Source organism: Pygoscelis adeliae, unplaced genomic scaffold (genome assembly GCF_000699105.1).
Source record: "Pygoscelis adeliae isolate BGI_AS28 unplaced genomic scaffold, ASM69910v1 Scaffold55, whole genome shotgun sequence".
In the NCBI taxonomy this organism is placed as follows: Eukaryota; Metazoa; Chordata; class Aves; order Sphenisciformes; family Spheniscidae; genus Pygoscelis; species Pygoscelis adeliae.
In genome coordinates, this window is record NW_008824804.1 from 439,073 (window position 1) to 453,615 (window position 14,543).

General features: G+C 37.3%; 1 protein-coding gene across 4 annotated transcripts in view; it reads right to left on the reverse strand.

The window, feature by feature from the left end:
• The window catches only part of FILIP1L (filamin A interacting protein 1-like), a 114,092-nt gene that overhangs the window by 26,740 nt on the left and 72,809 nt on the right, over positions 1–14,543 (reverse strand). Inside the window, exon 1 of one of the 4 annotated variants that reach the window (XM_009324013.1) lies at positions 8,538–8,669. The exons of the other annotated variants lie outside the window; for them this stretch is intronic. The gene's annotated coding sequence lies outside the window, so the exon portion shown is untranslated. Of the gene's footprint in view, positions 1–8,537; positions 8,670–14,543 lie in introns of those variants that run through there. 4 annotated transcript variants of the gene reach the window in all.

The window sequence follows — 14,543 nt, forward strand, 5'->3', positions numbered from 1 at the left end:
TTTACAGGAACTAGATGTTCTCTAAAACAATTTTAACACACATTTTATATAGAAATAAATGTCTGGGACCACATTTTCATCCATGGGCAGAATAGGCACTGTGCCTATCTCTTGTGCTAACCATGGCCTTATTTGTATATTGTCAGTCATCAGCAGTGGTAAAATTTAGAACTTTCCATACTGCCACGCGCACTTCCTCTGTTGAACTGAAGGCATCCTCCTCGTTGCTGCCAGTCCTGGATAAGCTGCTCAGTCATACAGTGGCCACTTGCTTTTAGACAGGTGGAAGCTGACTGCAAACTTTAGTATGTTCTCCACATGCTCAATGCATGACAAGAATTTATGTGCTGAAATTGTGATTAGAACCACATAGATTAAACATTGTAAGGTAAATAAAGGTACTTTAGTACTGAATGGGACTGCCTGGGAATACTGTGAGCTTGCCATCATTTGGAGGAATGGGGCTAGTTAAAAACAATTAGACAATGGAATGATGTAGGTGGTCTCACTCCTGTGCAGGAGGATAAAATTCCATGACTTCTTGAGCATCCTGTTTGTACCCATAAAATATTTATTACGTACATACATCCTAAGACAAAAGTAAGCCCTTTTTCTGGTGTGCTTACTTCCTGAAGTAGCTCTGTGTATGTATGTAATAAACTCTTGAGTGTTTGAAGACTGGGCTTGGGTGGCACCTCATTCCTTTTTTTGGCAGAAAACATGAACCTTAATTGTTACTGCAAATTTAGCTTGAGATATTTAAATTTTCCTTGGTGCAAGGTTGCATGAAGCAGTGTAGTTGAGGATTTCCGTAGGCAAAAGACTTTAATCAGGTTTACTGATACAGTTGCAACTTCTTCTAGTAGTCAAGACTGGAAGTAATAAGAGCAGTAATAACAGTAATGTCAAACAGAGATTTCACTTTGAAGCTAAATACGCATCTTTTCCCCTAGACCTGATAATGTGAGGGTGTCCATTTTCTCTAAGACAGATTTGGCCAGCACTTCATCTTGGAGGACACAGGTGAAAGAGAGATTGTAGCAATGCATTACAGCATGGTTAACTAGCTAAAGATGGCTTTGAAGCTACGAGTGATGAAGAATGCTGCTAGTTTCCTGTTTTGCAGCAAGTGACCTTCAGAAACTGTATTAAAACTATTTCCAGTGGATTACAAATTGCTTCTGAGTACAGTTCTAGGTATTGAAGCTCTGTAGTTCTGGGGACTTTGCTACCTGGGAGATAATTTACTTTCTTGCTATCTGTCCTAATCCTGCTAAATGTCTTGCTGTATGTCTCCTATATCTGAATGTGTTGGGACTTGAAGTGTGGGATGTTTGGATGCATTTTCTCTTGTCTTGGTAGGACCTTGGGCCACATTGGCCTGGAGCACTTGGTGAATCATCTAAAGGTGCAAAGTCAGTGCATGTTTGTTTAAAGCATGTTAATCCTTAGCATAGGTGTTCTTGTTCAGGATTTAAGTTTACATGGTTTCTCCAAACTGATCCTCTTCAAAGAGGGTTAACACATTGTTTTAGACTATAGGATAGGAAGCTACAGTGGAGAGCTAAAGATGATAGTCTGAGAATTTTTTTATGTTTATAGTTCTAACCAAGGTTTACTTCGTAGATTTAATTCACATGTTTACTTAAATTATTATTTGTTATTTAAATTGTTATTTAGTCTCTTCACCTGTGGTGAATTGTTTAACTAAAGAACATCTTTTACTCTCGGATCTGTTGATTATGATGTGTTGAAGTAAGATTTTTTCCATTCTTCTGTAGCCTTGGTAGTTCACTGCATTAAAGATCAAATACTCTACTTAAGCATAAAAGAAAATCGGGCCCTTTATTCCTGTGTCTGCTCAAAGTGCCAATAACAGTCTGTATCTAGATTCAGCTTTTTTTTTGTAGCTACTTGCATGTATGTTCAGCAGCTGGAGTAACTGTTGCTTGCTTTGGAAAAGAAATGTTTCTCTATTTCTTAGGAAAAAACCCTAAATTGTTAGGATGAAAAACGGATTTAACTAGTTCTAGCTATTCTATGACCAATCGTTTCTTAAACTCTCTTAAAATTGGTCTGAATAGTCTTTCTAAAGCCAAGAGACATACTTATTTTTTCCATCTTTAGTTGTTTTCTAGTTTTCTTTCTCTGCCTTTCAAAAACTGCCATAGAAAAAAGGCTTTTTTAGGAAAGAGAGGAGGGTCGTGTGCATGTATGCTTCCCTTGCCCCTTCTCATGAAGACTTTTAGACACCAAGTGTTCCCTGTTCTTCAAACAACTGTTAACTCAGTCGAACATTCCCTGCCTTGTTATTGTACCCCAAATTGATTTATAACTCAGTATCGTTATGTGACTGAAGGACATTTGGCTACATGCCCTATTTGATCTCTCTTCTTGCCTCTTGGCTGATGGTCTGTGATGTTTAGGTTATATTTTCCTATTTTCAGATGTAACTCTGAAAAATGAAGGAGCTCTAGCATGCTTTCATGTACAGTATGTTTCTGATGTAATACATTTTAGCTTTTATCATTAATTTATAACGTGGTTTCAAATGCTGAAAATAAAAAGACACAATTATCTCTAGACAGAACTTGCTAGTTGTTTGGTTAACTGCATTAGCCTAGATATACGATAGGGTCATTTACAGGTTGTAAAATGTTACCTTGTCAAATTCTGATTCCCCCCACCCAGTTAATCCTGATTGAAATAGGAGTATTTTTCTATTTACAAAGATGGCAGTAATCATCTAGAGCTTTAACCAGAGGATGGGAACAAAGCAAGGGCAAGCAGGCACTTTCCAAAGTGGCTGCTCCTTTGTGTACCATGTTATGTTTTCTTCCCTCTTCCTTTATAGGGGTTAGCAAAATATGTAAGCTTGAAGATTCTTGTCAGCTGTTGTCTGCTGCTTTCCCGAAAGGGAATCAATGTGTGCACCTTCTAGCACAAGCCTAAACATTCTCCACTGGTTGGTGGTGTTCCTGCATGGTCACCCTCATAGGCAGTCTATTTTATCTATCTTGAATTGACCTATATTGAAGCTGTACTTGCTGACATCACTTCAGAGGCTTTTTATCCCCTGGCTCTGCTTACACATATGCAGGCAAATGCACATACGCATTTATATATTAGATATGTTTTTAGAAACATGTGTTTTAGGAGAGGTTTCAAGCCTGCCAAGGTTCACGGTGGCCTTTTCATTGGAGCCAATTCAGTATTTAATTTGGGAATGACATGGGCTGCTAGTGAAAAGACTTTTCTCTTTACATGAAAGAGTATATGGTACTGTTTTACAAGTTAAGAAAATGTTTCAGCTTTGAGCATTAACAAATTGCATTTTTTTTCCACGTTCATACATCCCAGTTAGTATGTTCAGCATTGGATTTCAGATATTTAGGTCAGGGGTTGGCTGCCCCAAATGTGGAGCTGTTGTATCCCCAGGTTCAAGCGACTGAAATTGGGCTCATATAATTAATTTTCCTCTTCTCTAGGTAGAGTTCTGAAACAGAATGGCTCTACTGAGAATGTGCTTGACTGGGGGAAGCATTTTGAAGCTGAAAACAAAAACAACTGTGCCATTTATTAGGCTGCTTCTGAAAAACCTCTGTGTAGCTAAGTAGAATAGAATCATGTTTGGGAATGTGACATAATGGGTGACATTAGTTTCAGGTAAGCCAAACTTAAGGGTGATAAAATTTCCTAATTTTCTTCATAAGTTTACTTAATGACTGAAAGTTATGCAAATTTTACCAGAATATTGATTAAATCCATAAAAAGTTGATGGAATTCAGTCAGCTTATACTTTCTCTAAGATGGTTTTGTCCATCTGCTGAAATCCAATATGTAATTAAAATGTGAGTTTTATGAGTGCATTACTTTCCACTTTTAAACAGCCAATTTTGTGTGTGTTTTCTCATGGTAGTAGCAACACGCTGCTTCATTTCAGTTTTTAAAATTTTTCCTCTTTCTCTTATGCTCTCATTGTGGTAGTTGCTATGCAAACACTAGATAAGCTTTGTGTCTCCAATAAAAAAAAGACAGAGTTTTAAATCTACTCTCTGCAATGAATTTGAAAGAAATTGCTTTGATTATTAGGTTTAAGGCAGATCTTTAAGAACTGTAACCTATAATTTCTTTTAAGTACAATTGTTGTGTCCTTCCCAGGCCTTTGGAAGCCTATAAAGGACAATGAAATCTGGTTGATGCATTGTTTCACATCCCTGAAATGTATGCAAGACTAATGTTTTTCTTCTTACAAGTATTTTGTTTTTTCCATCCACATTTTCAGTCACGTTCGCCGGAGCTTTGTGTGCCCTACCTGAAGTACATCTGTAAAGGTTTGTTGAAGCTTGAGCACGAGCAGCTAGGTGGTTGTGGGCTCTGGTTGCTCAGCTTCTATGAGCATGCAGCGCGAAGCAAAATGGCTCAAGTTCTGCTTATTTACCTCAGCAGCCACTCTTTGGTGGTCGTCCATAGGTCCCCTGCCCAGCTCGAGGCTGAAGTCAAGCAGTTGTGTTACATCATCGTGATACGCACAATGAGCTGTAGCAGAAAGGGTGACTTCTGCAACAGGCAAGAAGTATGTGCATTTATCAACTTGAATGACCAAGGTTATAGGACTTTGAGTTGTGTTGAAATGTTGTCTACAAAGGTGGGGTTGAACTTTCACGCCCAAGCTTTCCATTTTGTTATTAAAGGAGGGTTACATACAATGATGTTGCTGCGTGTTTGCTCAGCTAGCATTCATTTATTGCATGAACATTCATCTCTTCACTGTCACCTCAGTTCTGTCGTTCTGGTGAGGAGGCAGTGCTTTGGGAGGTGTTGTTTTTGTACTGTTTTTAACTGGAGGCTACAGACTGCCACAGAAAATCTTCAAATATATTTTCCTTGAATAAGTGAACACTTCAGGAAAGTGAGCCGTGAATGCCTGAGTGTGCTCCATTGGTCCATCAGCGTGAGTGCCGTTACTGACCTTCCAGAAACAACATGGTGCCCTGGACATGCAATCAAAGTGATTTTTGTCTCGCTGACAGAAAACACAGCAAACCTCAAAATCAGCATAACATACTGAGAGGTGTTAAGACTCAAAATGTCCATTACTTCACTTAAATCACAAGATTGGGCACTATATTTAGAATTTTTCAGCAATGCCTCTTACCCTCATGGAGCTGAGTAATACAGTTTAGTGAATGGTTGAACTAACCAGGCTTTCAACCACTTCAAAAAAGCTTAACGTAAACCTCAAGGATGCCATGGCAGAATCCATTCAATATGAGAAAAACAAACCTAAGTAATTAAAAATAATTTATTTTTATTTGTAAGGCATAGTTTCTAAGCTCAAATCAACTTGATGACAGGCTAAAGTATTAAGGGGAACTATTAATGAGTCAGAACTAAAATTTTGTAGGATGGTTTTTAAAGATATGTCTTCCTACACTGTAAACCCCTTAGGATTCTCTGACTTAAGTATTTTAATTGCTTCTCTGACTTAGATATTTTAATTGCTTCTTTAATGAACTGTATTCAGGTAATACCACACCCAGGATTTGAGAGAAGCTGTTTGCAGGAGAGGTCCAGAGGAGCAGTGGCTGCTCACTTGCCCATGCCAAACTACACCTGGTAAAAAGAATTTTTCATGAAGAAAAGTGCCAGCCTTTTAATAACTGCCACAGAGGGGAAAATCAGTTGAGAGTAAAACCAGGCCGGTTTTTTATCTCATGACAATGGCAAATATGATAATTCATCACAGTATTAGGTAAATAATATGAAAGTGCTGTTACGCAGCAAAAATCAAGCAATAACTTGATTTTACTAGTACTGATGGGGAAAATAAAATAAGTGTAAGTTATATCCTCTGGTCTTTTGGGTCAAATCTCTAAAGATTCTACTCCCAGCAGTTACGCGGTGTTTGTCAGTGGAGGGAAGGGAAGTGACGGGGAAGGAACAAAGGGTCAATGCAATTTGATAGGAAGTTGACTTTCATTTCTGGAGGATATATGTGTTCTTAGAATGTTTTCTCTTTACATTGGATGTTGCAAAAAGTTACTATAAAAAGAAATTTAAGTGAAGAAATACAGTTGTTGAAAACTGAATTATGTGATAATTCTTTTCCTTTACTGTCTCCCTTTACTGTTAAGTGATGCGAGCTAACGTTTTAAGTGCTTAAAATTAGATAGTCTCAATACATATTAAGAAAACTGATAAAACGAAGGAGTGTAATGCTGGGGGTGGGGAGGGAACAACAGTGAGACATTTTAATCATTATACCTCAGTCTAAATACTTTTGATTTTACCAGTATAAATGAGAGCAAAATTGGTCCTGTAAGTATTAAATGAAGAATGTTTTCCCTTTCGATCTAAGGAAGACAGACTATGGGAAATAGAGTTCTTCTGGCTTTTGATAGGTGTTATGATTTGTATTAGACTCGCAGCATTCACAGTACAGATGGTAGTTTGGATATTGCTAAAGCAGTGATCAGTGATAAATGTTACCCTCCTCTGTTGGATTTGGAGGAGCTGCAATAGTCTCTTACTATGGGTAGGCTTTTTTCTTGTTCTAGTTACTGCCTTTATCAAATATATATGTTTATTCCATGTGTAGCATTTCTACAAATATTTTTTCTTCATCATTTGACTTCAGCTTATCCTTTCTACTCAGACACGTTATTTGAGGTCTGTTACTTAACTTTGGTTCATAACATATCTTTTCATAACGTAGCTAACTTTTCCACTTTATAACTTGACAATGTATTTATTATTAAATCCACTGGATATAGGATATGTAGGAAACCAAGCAATCATTTATCAGGAAAGAGATCTAAAAATGCTAGGACATAGGCTGCAAGTCTGCAGATATGACAATAGCGAGCAGAAGACATTATAAGGGGCTTAGGATACTGATCTGGGGTATTGGTTTTCTACTATAAACTTATATTTGTTCTGGTTGCTAGGATCCTTTTCATTCTATATATACTATACAGTGCCCTCTTCCCTGATTCTATAGCAGCAGACTCAAGGCATCAAGAGAGGTGTAAACTTTGCTCGTTACAAGAAGGATTATCTTGGAAACATGGATGTGACCTTTATCTAAATGCCAAGGTTAATTATACACAAATACCTAAATTATCTTGGAAATGAAATGTCTCTATATATATTTACATTTTTAGAAGCATGTGGAAAATAACTACTTAATATTTTCTTGTTTAAAGAAAAAAAAAACACGAAAATGTTCCCACATGATATTTTGACTCAGTCTCTAAATCCATGTATGCTTGATAGTACAGCAATGCATATGATTGTATCAGCTTTGATTTTTCTTAAATATATACTTGAACAAGGATTTTGCAGGATTTAAAACATCAAATGAAGGGGAAAAAAAACCTTTTCTGTTGTCCTAACATTTAACGCCGATTTAATTTCTTATTAAGGAAAATGAAAACATAAAACAAAAACATGTTTTACTTTTAAGAAGAGTTTGAGTTTAAAGGTCTTAAGGAGTCTAACTTTTCTAACATTTTAAATTACACATAAGACTCTGGAGAGCAATGCTTAGTAGTCTGAATTTGCAAGTAGGACAGTACAACTGACTTAACTGCAGTTGTTCCTATAAACAAGGATTTGACAGGGTTTCGCCCTTAATCAAGGGAGAGGACAGTGTAGTTTCATATACTATGTGGATGTGAATGATAAACACACTAAGATCTAATCTTTCAAGGTGCTTAGTGCCTCGTCAGAACTGCTTTCCATTCTTTGTTTTTTGGAGTTGTTAACTGTAATACTGTTCGACATCTTGCAGAATAAGCCTCAAAGAGACCTGTGGGTTTCCTGATTTTGAAAGCCTCATCATTTGTTTGATGACCAGGATTTAAAGTTTTTTTCATCAAAATCTGACAGTTCTATCCTCTTGTGATTTGACACTTGCACACAAGACACAGAAGAGGGAAGCAGTGTGTAGGAGTTGAAAAGTTTGTTAGTAATTAAACTAGTTACAATTGTTTCTTTCAGACATAGCATAATGTTACTGCAAAGTAATGTTTGTGGCAATTTATACATCCCTCTGTAAACTACAGTAAAAGTTGTTCAAAAGTATAGTAAATGCTTAGAGACATATGTGCATACATGTCTACTAATATATACCATGTGCATATAAATGCAGCGTAAAGAGGCAGTAGCTCTACCTAATATATTACAATACAATTGGACTCTTTCCACTGCTTTAAATGCAGTCATGATTTTATCCGACCATTTGGAAAGTGTGTGTAATTCATAACTACCTCCTTTAACATTAAATTAATTCCTCATCTGTTGGCACTGTAGGAATTGTTTAAAATACAGTTTTTAATGCTTGAAATAGTCATCCTACTTCTGAGTAACTAGACATCTTCTACATCTCCTGGTGCTGTTTTGGGGTATTTCATTATTTCTCAGTCCTCACCCCTTTTTTTGGAAGCAACTTTTTAAAAAAAGTATCTCAATAGGAAAGAGCAAAAAGCGCCAGTGCTTGCCAGAAGTAGTTTGCTTCCCACCCTCTCCCTTACCTTGCGCTCCTGGACTATAGAAATCCTGGGTCAGCTATTGCTCCATGGTGCGAGGCGTTCAGCTGTAGCATCAGAGATGTGAGCATTCCAGCAGTCCCACTAAACAATGAGAGATAGGCTCTTTGCATGCCCCAAGCCTATGGAGCATTACGTCATTGCCTTGCCATATAAGGCACTCTGTGTTGTGCAGACTCGTCGTGTCTGACTGGTGTACTTTAGTGATAGCCAGAACTTAGAAAGCTTATTAATGTGTTCTGGCTCCAGCTGACGTTCAGGACTGTGTGAAATATTTCATTTGTCTACTAGTTCATGGCCAAGAAGAATGTGCGGAAGGTTTGGGTTAGGGCAGTTCCTTTCTATTATTGATAATAAAGTCATTAGAAGTTGTTAGCTGATTAGTTATAATGTTTTCCACTTAGTCTTGCAGCCTAGAATTTGAGAAGGGAAAAATTAAATTCAAGGTCATCTTCTTTAATTAGTTGTTCTAAGGAAGCTTTTTCTTTTTTTCTTACTTTCTTTTTTTTAATATGACAAAAAATGTGAATTTAGCTGAACTCCTCAGAGGGTGATATGAACTTCGAGCCTTCCTTTTTTTTTTCCTTCTGTAAAGAGTCGGGGTCCTCAGAGGATAGTATTTTATTTCCTGATGATGTAACTACAAAACAATTCTCTAAGTGATGATGGGAAGGCCAGATGAAATCTGATTTTTTTTTTCTTTTCTCTTCAATGTTTTTCCTACAAAACCCTTTCCTTTTCGTATGTTTGTGTTTCAGCTAACACAATTAAGCAGTCTAACCAACTATTTTTAGTAAGGTCTTAAAGAAATGAGTTGTTTGTTTTAATATTTAGGAAAGAGGCAGGAAGCCAAAAAGTAGGATTTAGATTGAAGAGCTTAAAATGTATCTCTTGTATTCCCTGTCCTTCAGTGTACACCCTGAATAAACATTGAGAACACAAGGAAGAAATACTTGAAATAGGCACAAAACTTATTGTGGAAATTCCACTAAGGGTTAACAGGAGTTAATGAAATAAACTCCTTTTGTGTTGATGGGTAAATTAGACCATTGAAAGGTGTTCTACACTATTTTGTGCAGCTCTGTTAAATGAATTGTGCATGTACCTACTTTATTTGCAGCATTTGAATTTTAGTCTTCAGATAAACTTCTATATAGCTTAAGCTGTCCTACTGCGTGCTTTGTGTGTTTTATCATACTTGAACATAATGCTAACATAAGGCAATTTACTTATTTGGAGGTGTTGTCTGTAGGTATGAAGACAAATGGTGATTAAAATGTTTGTTTCATTAAAAAGACAAACACCTCTTAACTACCTTGCAGATATTTACCCTGAGTCTAGCCTGAAAAAGATACTTATTCTTTAGTTGGAAAATTTCAGCCAGCCTTTTGCACTGTGAGTGGGTAAAAACTTACTCCGAAGTGTATGGATGATCCTGCTGTGTCCCCCTTGTAAGCTTCTGAGGAAGTTCAGATTTGGGTGTTTGATCAGAAAACTTCCAAATCCATTTGATAGTGCAATACCTGTATACTGACCCTTCCAAAATGGTTTCAGAGATAATGAAATGTCTTATTTGAATATACCAATGAACAGACCAGGTTAATATTTTATTTCCTATTCTAGGGAGATTTAATAACCAAATCCAAACAAAAAAATAACCTGTCCTTGAGCTAAAATTGGACTGTTCAGTTGTTTGGCTAATGTTTTTGGGAAGCAACATTTTGTGTAGTTTTCCTCAAAAGTATTGTGCCAGTGTGGATCATTTGAATTACATAAAAGCTCATCCAGGTGACCTTGGTATGGGAACATGAAGTTGACTTCATCTTCAGCTACAAACTCACCCTTTCTGCTGGGACTGTGTTTAAAAAGACAGGACAACTGCAGGTGCAAGGTCCTGTCTTAGAGAAGGCTGTGGAGGATGCTATATCTAGTTAAGATTTGCAGGGGGAGTCAGGTAAGTAGATCTGTGAAAGGTAGCTAGGAGTTAAATGTGCATGAGTTCTTTTTTACATATATGTGTATGTGCAAGCATACAGATGCTTAGAGTGAAACCTACTGTTTCTGTATTTTACTTCGTTAATTTTTTTCCTTTCCTTCCCTTTGCAATTTTTTTTCTGCATCTTCCCCTTCACCTGCACACTCCCTATCTCTCTAGTCTCTCTCTATATGAAAATTGCCTGCATTTTTGTCCTCCCACATGAAATAGTTGTTGTAGACTATACATAGCTTTGAAGAAGAGGACTTCTCAAAAGCTGGTAATCAAAAATGCATCCTTACAGTCCAGTCCAGTTCTGTTCTGGAGTTGCTAGGAACACGGCTCAGATAGTGCTGGTGATAAGTTTATTGGCAGTCTGGGGGCAGGCTAGAGCAGGGAATAGGGAATGCAAATCCTCCTGTTTATAAGTCTGTGTTTACATCTGGGGATGGCCAAAGTATGAACTTCTAGTTTCTTAATTAATTCTCCTCTGCGATACAAAAGTGCACATCTGTGACCTTCTGCAAAACAGCTTTATCAAAGAGCATCAGCGTAGTGTGTAATGACCTGACTTCCTTCTCTTGCATTGTCACAACTTAATAAAGGACAGAGTACAGTACTATTCCAAGCCCTGTTAAGGAACTATATAATTAAAAATTCCAAGTTTTGGATTACTATAACATGAAAAGTTTTTTTTATATCTGAGACAACAAATAAAGTTGCTGAGAAGTCTTCCTTTACTGCTTTTTTACAGTGTCTTCCAGTACCTGTAGGTGGAATCCTGGTGCTGGTGAACTTCACCAAAGGGGGGAAAAAAAGCCTTTGGGCAGGCAGATATGCCTGTCTCATTCTCCATTGCTCCCTGAAAATTAATTTGGTTTCCTTAGTTACTAGACACAGTTGTTCAGAATTGGTGCACTTGCAAGTATTGTGACAGCAAGAGAAACTGTGGGTTTGTAGAAATTGGAGACCAAATGAAAACCTTATTAGATCATTTGGTGCATCCCCTGACAATGCAGGGCTGCTCCCTGCAGCCTGCTTGCAATGGCTTTCATCTAGTCTCTCTGCTTAACGTTTTTTATCGTTATTTGTGCCCACATTCTCTCAGGATTTTACTTGAAAAAAATAGAAGCTGAAAAGATGGAAGATAGTAGCAGGCAGGGCAAAGATAGGACAAATAAGCTAAAAGACTGTTGTTTAGACTTTATCTTAAACTATCTGAATTCCTCCCACTACTTCCATCATTAAACTCCTCTTTCCTTTTTCTTCCCATGGCAATTCGTAGCAGCAGTTCCAGTGTCCTTAAACTCATAACCTATCTATTGCAGCATTTGACCCCTTCCTTTAGCCATTTTGTATCTAAGATAAATAAAGGAAATTAGAACTTGGGCCTCAGTTCAACACAGCACTTAAAACATAGTCCTGTGTATTTTTGTTGAAAAAGGAAGGGACTTCAGCATAAGCCTGATTTTAATGATACATTGAAATGCTTGGCTCAGTCAGGCTCTTGGTCACATTTACTTCACGTAGATATTGTTGAAGCTCGGGCTTTTCAAATTCTTCATGGGGTCTAAATCTTTAGGTTACTTTTATATTCCAAAAATAGACATCTACAGAAGTACAAATACTGTCAAAGCTTTTACTAGCATTTTACATTAGTTAAAACCGTTTGCTTTTTTGGAGGTGGTCTGCTTAAGCTTTGCAAGTGATACTGGAGAACTGAAACACATGCGAGATTGACAAGTTGAATTTTAATGACTTGCATAAATGGGATCTGATGTTTAATGTTTTAATAACTCATGTGACTTCAAGGATTTTTCTCCAATGTATGCTCAGCCTTATCTGTGAAGTCTGTGGGAGTTTTGACATTAACTCAGTGGAAGAAGGCTTACTCTTTAATTATTTCTTGGATTGATGGCATCCTTCAAAAATTTTCTATCCAATTTGTCTTTATTACTTCTCCTAGCATTGTGATTGACACACTCTTAGATTTCATCAGTAAAGAGTGTTTTAGTGTTTTATATCCTAATGCATAGATTAATTTCTGAATATTACAAAGAGAAATATAGAGGCTATTATGGCTAATTGACAGTCTGAAATGCACTGACAACTGATAAATTGCATGTGGAAGGCAAGGGGGGAGAAGCAGGGGAAAGTTCTAAAGATAACGTTCTTTAGATTCGTGTATCTTTTACTATGGACCATGGACGGAAAGAGATTAATATCTTCATTACTGTGTGTTTTTAATTTTTTTGGCAGCAGGAAGAAATATTTTCCCAAACTCTCCTATTGTTTGCAGATTCCATTATTCTCCCTTTTTTGGCAGATACAAATAAAATTCCTAGCCAACTATTAGGCATAATTAGATCCCTTTTTTGTTGGGCGCTGCCTTGAGAAGTTGATGACTGCATCTCTTAACTACTAATGACTTCTCTCCTAAGGAGAACTGGCAAGTGCTCCATATCTGCTTGTGAGATGGTTTCCTCTTGTATATGGGACCAAGGTAATTTTTTATGAAAAAGACATTTTTTGTGCAGCAGAGCTTACCATGAACAGAGAGTAACAGAATTTAATTTGTATGCCTTCCCCTAGTCTGTATAAACCATATATAGCCAAGTAATCTTTTCTCCATAATGAAGTGAGATAACGTTCTTTAGTCTATGAAAACTCTGCACAATAATGTATTTTAAGAAGCAGTTTGGGCTTGGAAGTTTGTTTTGTTTGTGGTGTTCTGCACTGAGATTTTCTATTATCCCCCCCTGCAAGTATGCCTGTCTAGTTGGGCTATTTCTGGAAGCATGACAGCCATTTCAGTATTAATGCAACAGCACAAGTGAGTTGTAGTCATGTGAAGACTGTTGTGGTGAGGTACCTTGGAAGGTACTATGTTCCACATCTGTGAACATGCTTGGAAGTAGAACATATTTTAAATGTCTGTCTTTAGACATTAGACCTCAGAAAAAATATGTGACACTGTAATTACTTGCCTACTTTTCTTCATCCATCTCCTTTGAAATTCAGTCAAAGCAACATTCTTCAGTAGAACTTCAGGGAAATGATGTGACCGAAACATTTTGAGCTTCAAATTTGACTCCACATGAATCCCTGTCTCAGATCTTTTGCATGTGTTAACCTAAGCTGTGAATTCAGTCATTTTGTTCAAAGTGATCAAGCCTCTTTCTGAGCAGTTTAATTCTTGTTTGAATAATAAACACACAGGCTTGAGTGAAGTTGACTCAACTCTTTGCATAGACATGAATTGAACATGGTGTCAGTGGAGGATGCTCCTTTCAAAGCTTTGATGCAGATGAGGTGACAAAGTAGATCAAGTTGTTTCAAGTTCCTTCAGTTCCTCCATAGCATTAACCATCTCTTCCCTTCTGCTTTTCCCCTGACGTCTATTGTTTCTTCACTTGTTGCTGGGTGATGCTGTTCCACCAATGCCTTGGAGTGCAAAGCCCAACACACAGGTAGAAGGGATTTGGCATTTGGTGCATTTCTTACAGGTTGCAGGTTTTACAGGAGTTACTTGAGGCCATGGTCTGCTTTGAGAGCACAAGCTTGTGAGGCACACACTTAGGTGAATGCGGACTTGAATGCAGCTTAGGAACTGTAGGAAGGCTTGTTGGAGCCATTGATATTATACATATAGGAGTACAAAGTTGTATTTTTTTTCTTTTTTAGTGGTTAAGTAGAGAGAATCCAGGATCAAAATGTATTGTGAGTCTTCCATTTCATTGTTATTCTTGAGTAGGCTTCTCTTGCCTCCTATAGATTAACCCAGTGAAAATGTAGCTGTTAAAGAGAGCTTATCTGAAAGGTAGTAAGGTTGTAAAAGAATGGCTGTGGATGCTAAGGAAGGCAAACTTTGCAAGGAGAGAAAATATTTTTTGTTGGGCTGTCTACAATAGCCGAGTAAAACACAAACATGCTTTTGGGCCCATAGGCCCTTCTTTGGGTCTCTAGGTGCTGGCATTTATGTTATGAAACCTACATAATAAGAGACATTTTTTCTG